The following is a 16,798-nucleotide window of genomic DNA, read 5'->3' on the forward strand; positions in this document are numbered from 1 at the left end:
GACCCCAGGGGAGATAGAGGGGACGAAATAGATGCTAAAACACTCTATCCTGATCGTTTTCAATACTCGCAATTTCAACTGCTGACTCCCTACAGTGGTTTTGACGACACAAGCTGGTTTTTATACTGCCAAGGGCATAGCTCGCGTGGTGAGCTGAAACCTGCATACGTCACGAAGTGCGGAACATCCAATAGGAAAATTCAACTGCAGTAGCCACCGTTCAACCTGAAGAGGGCAGCACTAAATTTAAATCACACAACTAAATGTTAATGGTGAAAATGTTCCATGAATGATGTTCTATTCATTCTTGAAGAACGTTTATTCATAGCTTTTGGAGAACCTTGCCACAATGTTCCCTGATAGCTGCTATGATAGTGGTTGAAGTTGAACTGAAACTGTCTTTAGAAGACATATTGTGATAATGCCTGTTATAGCACCCCTTGTGTCAAAGGCAGACAATGCCATGCAAGAAACGGTGCTTGTGTCTGAGTCAGTGTCACATACTTAATATAGTACTACTTGTGAAAAGTATATACAAGTATATAAATATACAGTATAAGTATATATATATATATATATAAACTGTGTAGGTGTTACACAGAGATTGAATAAAAGTGTAAAATAAAGCATTTGGAGCAAAGGAGCAAAGTACTACTAGTGCTTGGGTCATAGTGTTGGTTGCAAAGGGTGATCACATGACCCTGGCTATACCAAAACACATTCAAACACAGGATGGGACCCACAATCTGTGCTCGCTCGGGGAAACATGACAACATCAAATTATAAGGATTTGATCTACCTCCCATTGTCCAGATCCACGCTGACAGATGTTTCAATAGACTCGGGGCGGTTTTACAGGATTCAAATCACCAGGACCACATATGCTGCTTTATCCCACAGGATCCGAAAAACACCGATGTAGCCTAGAAATTCAGATCACAGATTCAAAAAGAGAAAACAACATCAACAACTAAGAACACTGATTGCCTCTTCTAATTTCTGCAGCAGACGAGTACATTTATACACCAGCCCACCCCTGCATGCTGTGTGTCTGTGAGCTATCATTCCAAATAAGTCAAAGTCAATCTCATCAGACATTTTTTTTTCTTTTTCTTTTTCAGTTTCCCTGCAGTAATTAGGTTCATGAGGAGTTCATTAAACAAAAGAGGCATTAATCTTGCACGTTGCCTGTGTTTGTTTGTTTGTTTGTCCCTCCAGACTGTTTGTCTAGCTACAGACAGTTTGTTTACTGGGACACTCCGAGGAGCTCGTCCACACTCGTTTTCTTCGTCTTCTTGCACATAAATATGAATTTTCTGGCTGATTGCACTGTAAATGAGTACAGAGTTGAGTCTATCACCTCGTCAGAAAGTAAATTCTCCTACTGCTCTCTCTCTCTCTTTATCACCTTGTAAAAGTGTGCAAAAAACACATTCCCTCTTTCTCTCCCGATGCCTCCCTGGTTTCTCTCCCCGAAGTGAGAACTTATCTGCCCACTGGAGTTGAATGGCTGGCAGCTTGCAGTGAGATAGAGCCTGTTCCTACAGGACTTAATCGCTCAGACATAGAGAGAGTGAGTTGCTGTGGAGGTATCGATTTGCAGAGGAAAGCAGAAATCCAGCTACTCCAGATAGCACGGAGCTCAGGGAGAACTCGCTGTTGCACAAGACAACAGGCCACTGACCTATTTTAAAAGCTACTTGCTGGGAGCACTTAAAACTATGGGGCAGAAAACAGCTTTATGGCCTGCGCTTTTGTGCCAAAGTCGATTGCTGCAAGTGTGCATTATGTTGGCAACAGAGAATTTAGTTTTAGTTTAGTTTACCTTCTACATTTTATACAATGAATTTAACAAGGTAACACTTTACAAAAAGGTTCAATTGTTAAAATTAGTTTACTAGATTAGCCTTATTAATGCAAATAATAAGGCATTTATCTAATATAATGTTAATTTGAAAAGTTCAAGTTCTATCTGTTAACATAATTTAAAGGGATACTTCACCTCTGGAAAGTTGAATACGTGTATTTAAAGTGGGTCATTCATGTAGAAGAAATGTGAAATCATTTTAAAATTTGGAGCTTTCTAGACTGAGAAAAGCCAGAAAATGTATTTTTGGCTTATGTGGATGAAAGACAACAACTCCCAGAATGCACTTGCTTCGCTGGCCTAATAGGCCACGCCTACCGGTAACAGAGCGCAGTAGTTAAACAACAAGTCTAGGCTACTAGTGATGAGTCTGCCCCAAAATGTCCGGGATTCGGCTTTTGCGTTCTACAGTCGCCATTCATTATATTTACTGTGGCGAGCAGCACGGGGCTAGGGCTGCGGGAGAACGGCACAAGTCCGGTGGCGTGATTACTGATGAGCGACACCTGTGAGACGTGAATATGGTGTAGTTAGATTGAAACAAAAGCTGTACATGTAAACAATGCATGGCGACTGCAGAAAGCAAAAGCTGAACCCCGGACATCGACGGCTGGACACGTCCGGGAAAAAGAGGATGGTAACCCCTACTACTCCGCTTTCTCCACAGAACAAGAGCCCGTTAGCTTAGCTTCCAAAAAAAGATGGCTGACAGTATGTGTACATTCTGTGAGTGAGATCCCACCCTCTATGGGCGGGTTGAAAACATGCGGGACAACCCCTACTACTGACTGTTACAGTCTTTAGCCTGACGATTGATGACGATTTTTGCGTCATCTGAGGATTTTTTCCAGACAAAAAATACATAATCTCTCGGGGGATATGAGGGTGGAAAGTGCGGTAATTCGAAAATACTACAGATTTTCTACTAATACATAGCTTAATGCTAAAAGGACTTGAGCTGACATGAACTAAGAATGAATGGTTGAATTTTTATTAACTAACTGTGACATAGATTAATAAACACAAGGCTTTTTTTGTTGCTCATTATTAGTTAAATTTAGTTATGCATGAACATAATGGGACCTTATTGTATATTACCAATATAATATAATATAATATAATATCTAATACAATATTTTTATATTTTATATACTTTATAATATTTTAAATATTTTAAAAACAGAATTAATATGCTGTTTCTGTTATCTGTAATTCTCACATTTGAGCCTCAGTGAGAATGTGTTAATGATTTGTGTTGACTTAATAAAGTGCCCTTCACAGAAGCCATTGTCCAGATTATCTGCTTTTTGAGGGGGATTGTCTTCTTTTGCATGTGCCATAGTCTGACATTATCCAATGACTCCAAGCTCTTGCTCACTGCAGATTGGAAGATATAAACTAATTGCAAAATAACAAAAGGTACACGGCAGGGCAATTCATTGACCAATAATTCACTCCAAACATTCAATTAACGTGGGCTGAACATCGCGGCCTTGCCGAAGGATTGTTGCTTCTTTGTTTTTTTTACTTGTATCTTCTGTTTGATTTTGTATTGATTATATCCTAGAACTGACTATTTAAGTTTTTAATTATCCATTTAGATGCAGAAAGCATGAAGATACTCAAAAGATACCAAAACAAAACCTAAGGCGTAGCTGATCTCTGACTTCAACAAAGCTTTTAAACCTTTTTTTTTTTTTTTTTTTTTTGCTTTCTCTTGGCCATAGCATGCAGCTTTGCCAACTCTTCTGCAGTAGGATGGAACCTGGGCAGGGTCATGGTTTGGTAATGATGAAGCTTCAGAAGCCCTGCTAAGTGCTATAGGCTTCTTAACCTGATTACAGAGCTCATGCACACTGCCAGAGAGAGGAATATTCATTAGGGACCCACTGAGAGAGCTGATAAAACAGCAGACAGCTGCACCGCCGCGTCTGCACCCTCGCTACGTGCGTGAAATGCAGACATTAGCATGTGAAAGAAACAGCCTTCCTGGGCCCCTTAGCAATAACGCTAGGCTTTAGACTGCCGCTTATTCGCCCATTGCTCCGTTACAACATCTTTTTGCCAGTCCTCCAGTCAGAGTAAATTATCTACTTTTTAAGCTACGCCCTGAAATTGAAGAGGTCAGGGTAAGTGTGCAGTCTTTAAGACCCATAAATCTGTCCTACGATTGTTTTCGGTTTGATGTAACAGGATCCTTTCACTTTTCCTGTGATCAGCAATTGCATAAAGGGTACTTTCCAGTTTCATTTTTTTATTTTTGCAATAATTATAGGTTTCTAATTTATTTATGATCTTCTTTGACAATTACACTTAGTAATATAATACTTAATATATATTTTTTATAATGTACAATGATTAAAGAAAAATTGAATCCATGAAAAAAATTTGGAAAACAATTGTTTTAAGTTAAATAATAAAATTGAAATACCATTTGATTTTATATAAAGATCAAAACTAAATGGTATTTAAACTATAAAACAAAAAAAATACATTAAATATAAACGTGCATTTTAGATCTCTGTTACCACAAAGGTAGGTGCATGTAGTAAAGGCTTTTTGCGGTAGGCTGGGACTCTATGGGCTGTTGATATTGCATTAATCATGCTGTTCTCTCGTGCCAGTTTGTGTGGCATGTCAACTATCATACATTTAGAGCAGCACCATGCTTGAGTTCTCTTCCTAACGCATCCGTAAATGTCATAAAACATCAATTATGTCTGCCTGCTGCAAGAGGGTTCTTGACATTTCACGCAATTTTGAGTTCCAGGCGGAATCCATGACACCAGCTCCATTTTCAGTTTGTCTGCCATATTGCTTAGACTGGGTCTTTTTCTGCTTGTCTCAAAAAGATATAAAGAGACAGAAACCTTATCAAATTGATACATAAATCGTGCTCTTAGCTGTGCAGATGTGGGGAGCTATATAGCAAGTCCTATGAGTATGAATCCGATTATCTGTCATGAATCATGATTGTGGTTCTGTTCTGATAGATTTTTTTGTTTGTTTGTTTCTTTTTTGCACCAATGTTGTTTCCTTAAAATCAATAGCAAAGGCTCAGTTAATTTAATGATGGTACACAGAAAATATGTTAATTTGGTCCTGTCACTCAAAAAGTCAATGACATTAGAATTCAAGGGGAGGAGACCGCAAAAAAAGAAGCAAATCCTACCCAATTTATAACAGTTATATTTTACTTACCAAATCTGTCTAGAATCTTGAAATTTGTATAGATCGATGTCTAGCCAAGACCCCTTTCAGCGCTCTTGTATTTTGTCTTCAGATATGTATTTCCAAAGCATGAAGGTAAGATCTTACAAATGTAGCGCTAGTTTTAACATCTTCCCTGTCTACTTTAAATTGTTATGAAATCCGGTTTAAACATTACAATGCTCGTGATAGCTTTATGAAATCCGCTTTAAACATTACAATGCTCGTGATAACTTTCCTTAAGTCTACAATAAGTAAATCCACTTTAAAATAATTTAATTTGTCCCTTCAGTCCATAATCATAGGTGGATTAACCATGTGCCAAGTGCCCAGGGGCACCACACAAATATACTGTATATTTTTTTTAAAACAAGCAGTTCATTCCTTGGCATATCAGAACATTCTAAATTCCCTGAATGTTTCGTTGAAAGTTTATTATTCTGGGAGTGTGCTTTGTGGTGTCGCGTTTTTTTTTTTTTTTTTTGCGTTCTTTCAATCTAAATGAAATTGCCTCGCAACGTGCCACAATGGCACGAGTGTGAATCCACTACAGTCTCAGTCTTGCACTTTCACGTTGTAAAACTTGAAGTGAAACATTTGTTTATTATATTATGCCTGTGACAGTTGGGTTCACTAGGTCTAAAATGTTTGCATACTTGCAGCAGGTGATGTTTAACATTTGGGTTTACAAGTTATAGGCCTAATTTATCATTTAAAGGGTACATTGCAAAAAGTGGTTACCTGATTGATGTAACCTTCTGTTGTCAGAAAAGTTTATTAATATGAATTACTTTTGAGTATTGTAAAATAATAATTATAATAGCTGAATGTATTTTCTCTGTAAATTGAATGTAAATTCACATGAAACTAAACACCCGACATCAGACATAAGTTAGATTTTGGTTGGAAATGAAAATTGGGTTGAGCTCAGAACCTAACGTTAGACTGACTATAGGTGTCAGAGCCCAGGGGCACCAAAGAGTCTTAATCTGCCACCCACTGTCTACACTCACATATTCGCTCACAGTTACCACAGTGATTCTTGTACAGTATTCAGCCTTTTTGTCATAAATAAGTTGTTCCAGTAATGGAGACACCAGTACAACATTAATTACTTTATGCCAATAGCTTGCAAACCAACAAAACCAAACCTCTGGTTAATCTGTCAGGTCACCAAAGGGCCATTATGTGCATTTTCTATTGTCACGCTTTATTCTTTACCCCAAATGGCAGTAAGCCACTTAAACAGACAGCTGATCCAGCATTTGAGGAATTCATGAATAAGCTAACCAGAAGTCCAGTAGGGTTTTGAAGAGGCTTACTGCCAAGAGTATTCCTTTCCATCTTTAGATATCTTAAAATAGCTCAGAATCTCAGTGAGTTAACATTTTTTTAACACACTAAAGTTGCACAGATATTAAGTCATGTCTGCCATATCATGCATAAAAGCAAACCTCGCAAAGCACTCAAAACAATAAAGCAGAACATTCGTAAGCAAAATTTGGCATATTGATTAAAAAAAACTTTTGAATGTTTGTTACCTTTCGGGTTGACTGAATACAGACATAATTGAGATCTATACAATTATTAAATTGGGAAGGTTTGACTCCATTAAGGAACCCTACATTATGTATAATACCAGTCAAAAGTATAGGGCCTGTAAGATTCATTAATGTTTTTAATAAAGTATTTTATCCCCAAGGGTGCATTTATTTGATCAAAAATACAGCAAACCAATATTTGAAATTTTATTACAATTTAAACTCATTATATATATTTATATATAAATGTAATTTCTTCCTGTGATGATTTTCAGTAAATCATAATTTTATTACTCCAGTCTTCCTCCAGTGTCATATAATCCAGTGTCACATAATCCTTCAAAAATCATTCTAATATGCCAATTCGAAAAACATTTTTTTTTTATTATCAATGTTGAAAATGGTTTCATATTTTTGTGGAAACTTTGATACTTTTTTTTAGTGATGAATAGAAAGTTAATTTATTTGAAATGACATCTTTTGTGACTTTATATTTGTCTACTACTGTCAAGTTTGATAAATTTAAAGTGCATAATGAATAAAAGTATTAATTTCTTAAAAAAAAATATTACTGACCACAAACTTTAGAGCACTTTAATGTATAATTACAGAAATTAATTCAGCTAATCACCTGTGGAGCTGTTTCTGCAGTTCTGTGAAGTCGTTCTAAGTGGTACATCAGCATACACTCAATGGATTAATTGGGAAACCAGCAGTACTTGAATCATCAACTGTTATTTAACATAGAAAGTTGGCAAAAAAAGGTGTAAATCCATAATGATGGTGACCCAGTCAGAGGTTTGAGATTTAGCATTGGTTAATATTCCACAGGTCAAAATACATGAAATTGTGAAAAATAATATACCACAGTCACAGGCATTCCTATCTGAACAAGGTAAGATTTCTCAAAAGATCCTTTACCCAGAAAACGGCAGGTATTCTGCTCCCTAAATGTTTGTGAGAACAGGATTAAAATTACAAAGCACATCTAGACAGTGCTGTGTAAATGTGTAATAATGGATTACTTTGTTAACTTCAAGTTTTGTCATGGAACCAGTTATTTTGTGTAATTTTGTGTAACCAGTAATTTATTGGGATTTCTGTAAGCTAAAACATTAACAAACAAACAAAGAACTGTTCAGAGTATGTTTCTAATTAAAGCCCAGTACATTACTGCTTCTGTTCTTCCTGCTCTATTGACTAGGGCAGGAAACTGACCTATGACCGAATACCCTAATCGAATGAAAAGAGAAGAAAGACACAGGGGGACATGAGACAGTGGCGAAGAGTGATGGAGATGAAGAGAGAAAGCTAGGAAATGAGAAAGGAAAAAGAGAATGTGAGCACTGAAAGAAAAGAGTGGGTACTGGTCGTAAGGTTTAACTGGGCCAGAGCGAGGGGCGATAGGGGAGGTTGAGTGACAACTCAGTGATGGATTGTGGTCTGAATCACTGCTTATGCCCTCTTCACACTCACTCTAGCTCACAGCGCTCGGACAGCCGTCCATCGCTCTCTTTGTAAACATACAGTCAGTCTTATACTCAGGGGTCAGGACCAAGACTGGAGAGAACCACAATCATTTTGCCCCTTTATTTCACTCTTACTCTCTCTATTTCTTTGTTCACCATTCATAATCTCTTAAATCATAAACAACATGCTAATATTGGAACACTAGCAGCACTGCAGTTGGTTTGAGACAGTTAATAGAAGGGTCAATAACAAATAATCGTAAAAGAAAAGGGAAAAATAGAAAAGTTCTTAGATCTTGAATGGATATTTTACACCTTAAATGCATGTGTGCATCTTAATCATATATTAAAATTATATATACACATATATACACATGTTCATCATTGAAGATGTGTATTAGGCTATGTTTACACGGAAACGATTCTGAAGAGAAAACGCAAAAGTGGCGTTGCGTCATCACTTTTTATTCTGCATTTAGACGAGCGTTTTGTGTGGGAAATCCGCGTGCAAATGGTGATGCAAAAGTGTGTGAAATTCAATGTAGTATGCACTTCAGGCGGCTAGGAGTGCATACTACAACAACACCAAGTCCACGCGCCTGCGTACAACCTTCACTTTCAAGCAGACTTTTGCGTTTTTACCATTTACACGGGGGCGCGGCGGTGGAGCGTTTTTTTAAGATTTCCACTCTGGAGGGTGGTTTCACTTTTTTGCATTTTTAAGCCCCCAAAACGCAGTCGGCGTGTAAACGAAAGGCACATCCGATAAAATATTTTTACGTTTTCACCCGCGAGCATTTTTGTGTAAACAGGGCCTTAGTCACTGTACATATGAATAAATCAACAGATCCAGACCAAAAAACACACAGTGAAAAATATTTTTCGAAGATTTAAATAAAAGATTGAGAAATAGTTTTTATGTAAACATTTTATATTTAATTCCATGTGTTACTTGCCTTTCCTTTATAATTGTACGTGCAATTTATAATCATTTTTTTTTTCAAAGGTCCATTGCGCAAGTCTCTGAGTTTTTGCAGAAATATACCCCCTCTGGCAACAAGCGAAACTGCAACCAGAAGTGTGCACGCTCATAACCATCAGCATTAGCCTCACAAATCTTTTGTTACAGTTATAATGTCTTCAGAGGTAATAAAGTTATAAATCTGCAAGTCATTTTAAATATATGAAAGGAAAGGCATTTGAGTAAATGATGCACTTATGTGTGAGGGGAGAAAACTTGGTTTTTGTTTTCATCTATCTAACTGTTTTATGTGCTTACTGTATCCACTTATGATTGTATTATTGTAAAAAAACACGTTCATGAACAATATAAGTTACTTTGTATAGGATCGTCTCACAAGACAAAAGTTTTATTTTCTTTGTCTTACGTGGAGTTTGCGTTGGGGTTTGGAATGAACTACAAGCCGGTCTCTTTGAATCCATCTTCTACTTTTGACGAAAGTTGACTAAAGTTTTGTCGCTCGAGTTGTCTTCGCTGATACGGAGAATGGCGGCGAATACACAAACCTCCGAATACACAAAGTCCAGAATTCCTCTTATTTATTTTACTGTACAGGATTATAGAGGCAATCGCAGTGATCAGAGAAGGGCTCATTCAGCCCATCAGGCAATTGTTTAAGCATGTATGGGTTAGAAAAAAAAACGGGTAGTTTTAACATGAAATGTTGCGCACTGCACCTTTAAGGTGATGTTACATGTTACTACATGTACTTACTTTAGTAATAACAGTAAATTATGCATAATTACAAGTGACTAACCCTAAACCAAACCCTAACCATAACTCTATAACTACATGTAGTTAATTTATATTACTCAGTACTAAACTAAAGGGTAACCCTTTTTTATACACCAATTATGTTTCAGTGCATCATTATGTCACTGGCCTGTAATTTGGTCACACTGTACAACAAAACCCTAAAACAGTTAGCCCTAAACCAGATTCTTTACAAACAAACTCTTTAAAGCTGCATTTTTCTCTCTTTTAAACACCTTTGTTGTACTACACAACAAAGATCTACTGTATAATGTATTCTTTTTTGTGTGTGTGACTTATCTGCATTTTCAATTGCTTTTCAAACATAATTAAAGCCAGCACTCATTCTAATTATTTAGGACGGGCATGTCTTTACAATTTTATCATTTCTTCCACCACAGATTCTTCCCTATCATTAGCATATTTTCATTAACCTTGGAGAATGAATAATTTACAAGTCTCCGAAAGATGAGTTGTGCTGCTTTTGGGAGCGGATTTGCGAAGCCAAGCTTTCTTATTGTCTGGTACAGTAAGACAGGCCTCAGAGATGACAGGAATAATTATCCGCACCTGAAGCGACTCTACCCACACACGCAGAGGAGGTGGCTGGAGGTGATGTGAGGTGCTGCAACCTGAAACCTGAGCTGATGGGAGACTCCCCAAGCCCCCCCGCCCCTTGCTTCCCTTTGCTCTCTGAGGAGGCGGAGAGTGGCGTGAACCGAGTCAGGGAGGGGAGGGGGGGGGGGGGTCCTCATTAGTACAGTACTGCTGGTAGTACAGTGGGGATGTCAGGGCGCTCAAGTTACCTCATCAGACCCCAGGGCACTCAAACTGGAAACAAAGGCTTGAGACTGGGAGGGTCTGCACAAAATCTTATAAGCAGAAGTGTATTTGGGTTAAAAAAAAGCTGCTGTGCTTTTCTTACTATGACCAAATGTACATTTACAGTCAGACGAACTGTTTTTTTTTTTTTTATAGCAAGCACTTTTACTGAGCATATGGGTTAAAAGCAGGGTGTGAAAACACACAAGTTGTTTATTCACTCAGCACGCTCCTTAGGGGTTCTCCCTGTGAATAGGTGGAAAGAGAGAGAGAGTTACCGTACCCCTTAGATGCTAAATTTCATGGCTTTAAAATCATTTAACGTTGCAGCTGTCACATCAGATTATTGATACGCTTGGATTCGCTTTTATCCTCCTCCTCCTTCGGATTCTCCCCCATACAATGTCAATATATTTCTGCTGGGCAATTTATTACTTTTATTCTAGCTCTGTGTACATTTCAGCTGCTAAAAGAGAGAAAATAGCACGCCATACATTAGTGTCATCCTTAATCCATCTTAAACGGAATCTATTTGAAGATAAACCAGAAAACAGGAGCCATACAAACGTAATGAACCTCCATGCGGCTTCCTGGGGAATACATCCAATCTTATATTTTTCTGAGAACCCCCATCTCCCTCCCACACCTTTATTAGCATGCATGGAGCACAGCAAGAGCTTCAACTCTAGGGAGGAGCTCCAAAATTCATTTTCCCTCTTCTTTCTTTTCATTTTTTTTTGGTTTTGTTTGATGAAGCTCATAGAGGAATAAAAACAACTAAAAGTCTCTTTCAATCTGACTGCCGGCACTTGGAGAAGCACAGTTGAATATTAAAGTTTGGAAAAGGAGCAAACATCCTCTCTTAGGTGTTTACAGCAACAAATGACAAGTAGTTTCCGACTTTGCTTTGATTTATTGCATAATTTCACCTGGAATTATTCAATTATGCAATGAAATTCATCTTTATACTGAACAGTTCTGTTTTCCAAATTCACACGTCCTGCTACAAAATACTATTTTCTAAACGGTTTCATTTTGTATATGCAAATGAGGCTGGTAATTAACAGTGCAAGTGTCAGAGACTTGGCAGTGTGGTGTGATGTGATCTATTATGCTCTCCACACAGAAAAAGATTATGAATTCATAAATAACATCACATACAAGGTAATTAGTCTATAGTGGAGAAACCAGCAAAAAAAATATATAATAAAATAAATAAATAAACCCAGATAAACATCATCACTGCAGTAATTGCATTTTGAGACCCATTTTCTATTAGGATCTCTCCAGCGTGCCTTTAAGCTATCCAGAATTACAGTGTGCCCGAATAAATATTGTATAACAGTTCTAGCTGTCTAATGTGGTCGTCTGTGGTGAGATTGCATCATCCACACAGGTGCACAATGTGATTACGTGACTGTTTATTTAGATGCTAATGTACACTGACAACACTGCACTGAAATATAGTTTCTAAACTGCAACACGGTTTCAGGGTTACAATATAACAAAGCGTGGAGAAGAAATTCAGATTCAAGGGATTTGAGGAAAGAGAGGAAGTGTGCTTCTTAAACCTCGACAGGACAGGTTTGAGAAGCACTGTCTTAGTGTGATGTTGATAGGGCTAATCATGTGAGTCTGCATCATGATACAGATAACAGACGAATGACTCATCCACACCTCAGAGTCCAGCCCCTGTCTGTGGCTTCATATTCCATCAGGCTGTGATCTCTGAGGACTTTACAAGATGCTTTTAGCCTCATCTACAGCTGAAGATGGCATACACTCTCTTTCAAGCACACACAGGAAGCTCCAACGTCCGTGTTGGGCAGATATTATGGTACTCAAGTCTAAAATATGAAAGTGGCCAAAACAAAATAAATTCACAATGAACTTATATCATTAATTGATGCATTGTATCACACAAATAATTCATTAATTGGCAACATTTTACAATAAGGTTCCATTTGTTAACATTATTATCTAGTTCTGGCATGAAGCTCTAGAAGGGCGCAGATAAAATATCAGATAATCAACTATTATTTATTAATGTTCATTTATATATATACAGTATATATATATATATATATATATATATTATTTTGATGGTCTACTTTACCAGTAATAATTATAAGTCTGTAACTCCTAACTCCTAGTATGCAAAGTAGCTGCAAACGTTATTTTTGTTCTATAGTGGATTATCAAAATAAAGTGTTACCAATTATTTAAAATGTTTAAAACCTTATTGTACAGTTTTACCAATTAAAATAAGATATGGGCAAATAATTAGCATTTTATTAGCTGACCAAACTAATCTATTTATCATATACATTATAGAAAATTATCATGGGTATGACCCCTATAGGATCATGTATTTAGCTGGATGAGTTTGATCAGGGTTGGGGCTGAACTTTGCAGAAAGTAGATATCTGGAAACATGGGCACCCCTGCTATAGACTGACTAATTCAGGAAGCATTAATATGTGCAAGTAGAGTAGGCTATCATTTGATGAAAAGTTTAGAAGGTGTACTAATGAGCAGACAAACAAGTTCTCTTACTGACAGCTAAAATCCAGTTAGGAGATTGACTGCAAGAAGACTAACTGAACAAAGTATCACTTTTCTAGTTGTTACGCCTTTCCACTGAATTAAACATCAGAGCCAATTAAGGCTTTTAGATCTTACCAATATTTGCATTTCAGACTGAATAAAATAGATTAAAATAGAAATAAATTACTTAGCACAAACCTATCCTGACCTTCCTAACACACCTTCCAGTCACAATTAACTGATTCTCAGATATGAGCGTCTTTATGAAAAATATGCAGATATCAAAGGCACTGTGCAGTCTCAATCAAAATAATTATCAAGCTTTTCATGTTGAACGTGTCTCCTCAGAGTGATGCTTCTAAGGCATCGAGATAAATTGTGGGGTTAATAGCAAGTTAAGACTAGAAATTTTATTAATGACCAAAGTTGTTCAAAGCCTTTTTTTATACCAGGCCTGGAAATAAATCAGTTATTTATTCTACCACTGAGATTCCTGCTCCTTTACAAAATTATTAATCGCACATCAGGCACTAAATCAAACCTCGATGAATAAACTCTCATGGGTCAACTGCATGTAAATAAAATTCTCTCAGTTTGTAGTGTAGATCATCTCAACGATAGGAGCAGATTTAGCTAAAGATTTCTATTGAGAGAAGGATATGCATCTGTCGTCTTTTCAGATTGACCCCATAAGGCCGCTACTAATTGGTGATCTAAGAGGCAAAGCCACAAGCAAAGCATAACAAAAGCAGGGATTATGAATGATATACACCAGCTCACTGGATAGAGGCTTGTCATTGAGATAATAAATCTGAAAGTGATTCTGAATGCATTATTCACCCTCAGAGATATAACAGAAGCTCACAAGTCTCCCTAACTCACCCATATTGCGTCTGAAAATTATTTTCCTGCCTGAAACTCATTCCCCCGCACGCTCTGAGTTACGGATTGCATTATATTTGTTATTCTAGAGGAGCTCTGATGGTGGGTTTGGGGGCTGTTTGTCAGTGTGCTGGTACAGTGTGTGATACTGAACTTGTTTGATTATACTAAGGGGTAAATACCGGCTGCGGTATAGATATATGAGGAGAGTGAGTTGTAATGCAATAAACTGTGGGTCCAAAGAAACATAGATGTGTGCAACAAATGTTTCTAAATGCTGATTTTAAGCACAAGAAACATGTCTTATTATTATCATCCCCTAGTAAAAAATATATACTAAAATGTATTTGAAATACGTTTATTTTATGCTAAGTGTAGGCCTATTAAAAATATATTTACATACAGTATGTACAACAAATGCATTTACACATTTATGTACTTAATATAAATAACCTGCAATTGTACTTTTGGCATACTAAACTGGTATACTTAAAGTCTGCTTAACTGGAATTACAAATTTTGTACTTACTTAGTGTACTTTAGTTATCTGGAAATAGTCCTAAAGTTCAACTAAAGATACGTATTGTGCTATCTAAGTACAGTATTGTGAGACTGTGCTAAAGTGGAACTATTGCAAGTAGGTACAAATATAGTATAATATATTTAAATATATTGCATTTAAAGACTTAGGCCTATATTATACAAAGATCATTTGGGTCAAATGATCTTTGTATAATATAGGCCTAAGTCTTTAAATAAACATAATCAGTTTTAATGAAAAAATCACTGATAAACATAATCAGTTTTAATGAAAAAAATAATTTATTAGAACGGATTAGAACCCAGAACCTCTGGCACGCTTGGCAAAAGTTCTACCCCTGGACCATTTACATTCACGTTCAACACAAATATAAAGGCGTAATTGAACGACCACATAAACCTAAATCAATAATTATTTAAATCGATTAAAGGACATCGTAATGTTATTGTACATATCTGTTTTATGATTTAGCATTGTGTCAGGGCTGGTGCAACTTAAGAAGAGTAATAAAAATAACTGGCCCACTCATGTTCTTAATACAGCTGAAGTCGACGTTTTTGGGAGTGGAATCTCCGCATGAGTTATTCAATACATTATTTTTATTTTTAAAATAATTTATTAAATGCAAATTGCATGGAGAGGGGGGCACAGGCACTCGGTAGGTGGGCCCGGCCCCCTAAGGCCCGCCCATAGCGCCGGGTATGCCCTTAGTTATAGTGATATAGTTATAGTGACACATTCTAAGGTTTAATATTAAGAAATGTGCATTATGCAGTAAAGAAGTACTCCAAATAAGGTTTAATTATGTGTGTAATATATTTTAGAGTATTATCTCTCTCTCTCTCTCTCTATATATATATATATATATATATATTATAAAGGAGCAGGATAAATACAAATATGTATATAAATGAATAATTATGAAAATAATAATTAATAATATATTAATAATAATTAAGATTTTTGTTTTTAAAATAAAAATATACCCTTTTTATGCAACTCAATTAAAAAAATATATATATTTATTTTACTTTTTAAATGCATCTTGTGTTAAAGATTTTTCCTGTAAGACAATTTGTTTTTGCAGTTTACTTTACAAAAGTAAAAAAGAAAGAAAAAAACAACAACATTGTATTACTATGGTAAATGTCTAAAAAAAAAAAAAACAGTGATACCGTGGTACATTTTTGTAGGTGAACCATGCAACCAAACATCCAGAAACTTCCAGATAGTTCTTATTCCTAGCACACAAGACCACACTGAACACCCTCACAGCTTAAGAAACTGTCTGTATTTCTTATTCAGCTGGTTTGGATGTGCTGTAAAGGTCAGTCCTCCTCTCCACTCTGTGGGTTCTGAGAGTGAGCAGACCATGTTCCACGGCATGACATTTAACGCATCTTCCTGCATGCACCATCTCCCACAACCTATCCATCAGCACGCTACATTAATGAAGGTGGCCTTCATGTCCCCATCACAGGCATAAAACATCGCCTCAGAGCCTGCATTTGAATATGGAAAATAAATATTGGTTTTATTATCAGCATAATTGTTATTTATGAACTGCCGAGCATTCCTGCATGAGAAGATGTAGAGATGAAGGAAGAGCTGTTACGCTGTGGTGATAATGCCGTTCAGGGTGTACAATGACAGCAGTAGATCAATAGGTCATGCGGGTCTTAAGGCTCTTGGGATGGATAAGAGAGCCAGTCATAACTCCTTTTGTAATGATGCTAGATCCTTTTGTCCAGATGTGTTGTCCTGTTTATCCTTTCTTTAAAGGCAAAGTCAAAAGAAACCTTTGGGCTGTAAATAATGCAGTGTTTGATGATAACTGTTAAATACTCTTGTTTGAAACCCTTCCTTAAAGAGAACCGATACATTTTTTCATTAAAAATCATGAACACTCTAAAAAATGGTTGGACAAAAACAACCATTGGGTCAAAAATTTCCCAATTTTAAAAATATAACCCAATGGCTGATTTTGTCCATATTTTTACCCAAATTTGGGTTAAAAAGCCCCTGCCTTTTTAAGTGAGTGAAAATTGAAATACAATATTTCCTCAGTTCGTGATGTCAGTAGATTTGTTGCAAAGCATTGTTGTTGTTTTTCGAAGAAATTTCTAAAATGAACACATACATAAT

At 36.6% G+C, this 16,798-nt stretch overlaps 1 long non-coding RNA gene across 1 annotated transcript in view; it reads right to left on the minus strand.

Annotated features, from left to right (window-relative positions):
• The window catches only part of LOC148976849 (uncharacterized), a 79,652-nt gene that overhangs the window by 29,948 nt on the left and 32,906 nt on the right, over positions 1–16,798 (minus strand). The window contains exon 2 of the long non-coding RNA XR_016146041.1: positions 800–923. This is a non-coding gene — a long non-coding RNA (uncharacterized LOC148976849). The remainder of the gene's footprint in view (positions 1–799; positions 924–16,798) is intronic.

The sequence above is a fragment of the Pimephales promelas genome, chromosome 13 (assembly GCF_988280905.1).
Source record: "Pimephales promelas chromosome 13, fPimPro1.hap1.1, whole genome shotgun sequence".
In the NCBI taxonomy this organism is placed as follows: domain Eukaryota; kingdom Metazoa; phylum Chordata; class Actinopteri; order Cypriniformes; family Leuciscidae; genus Pimephales; species Pimephales promelas.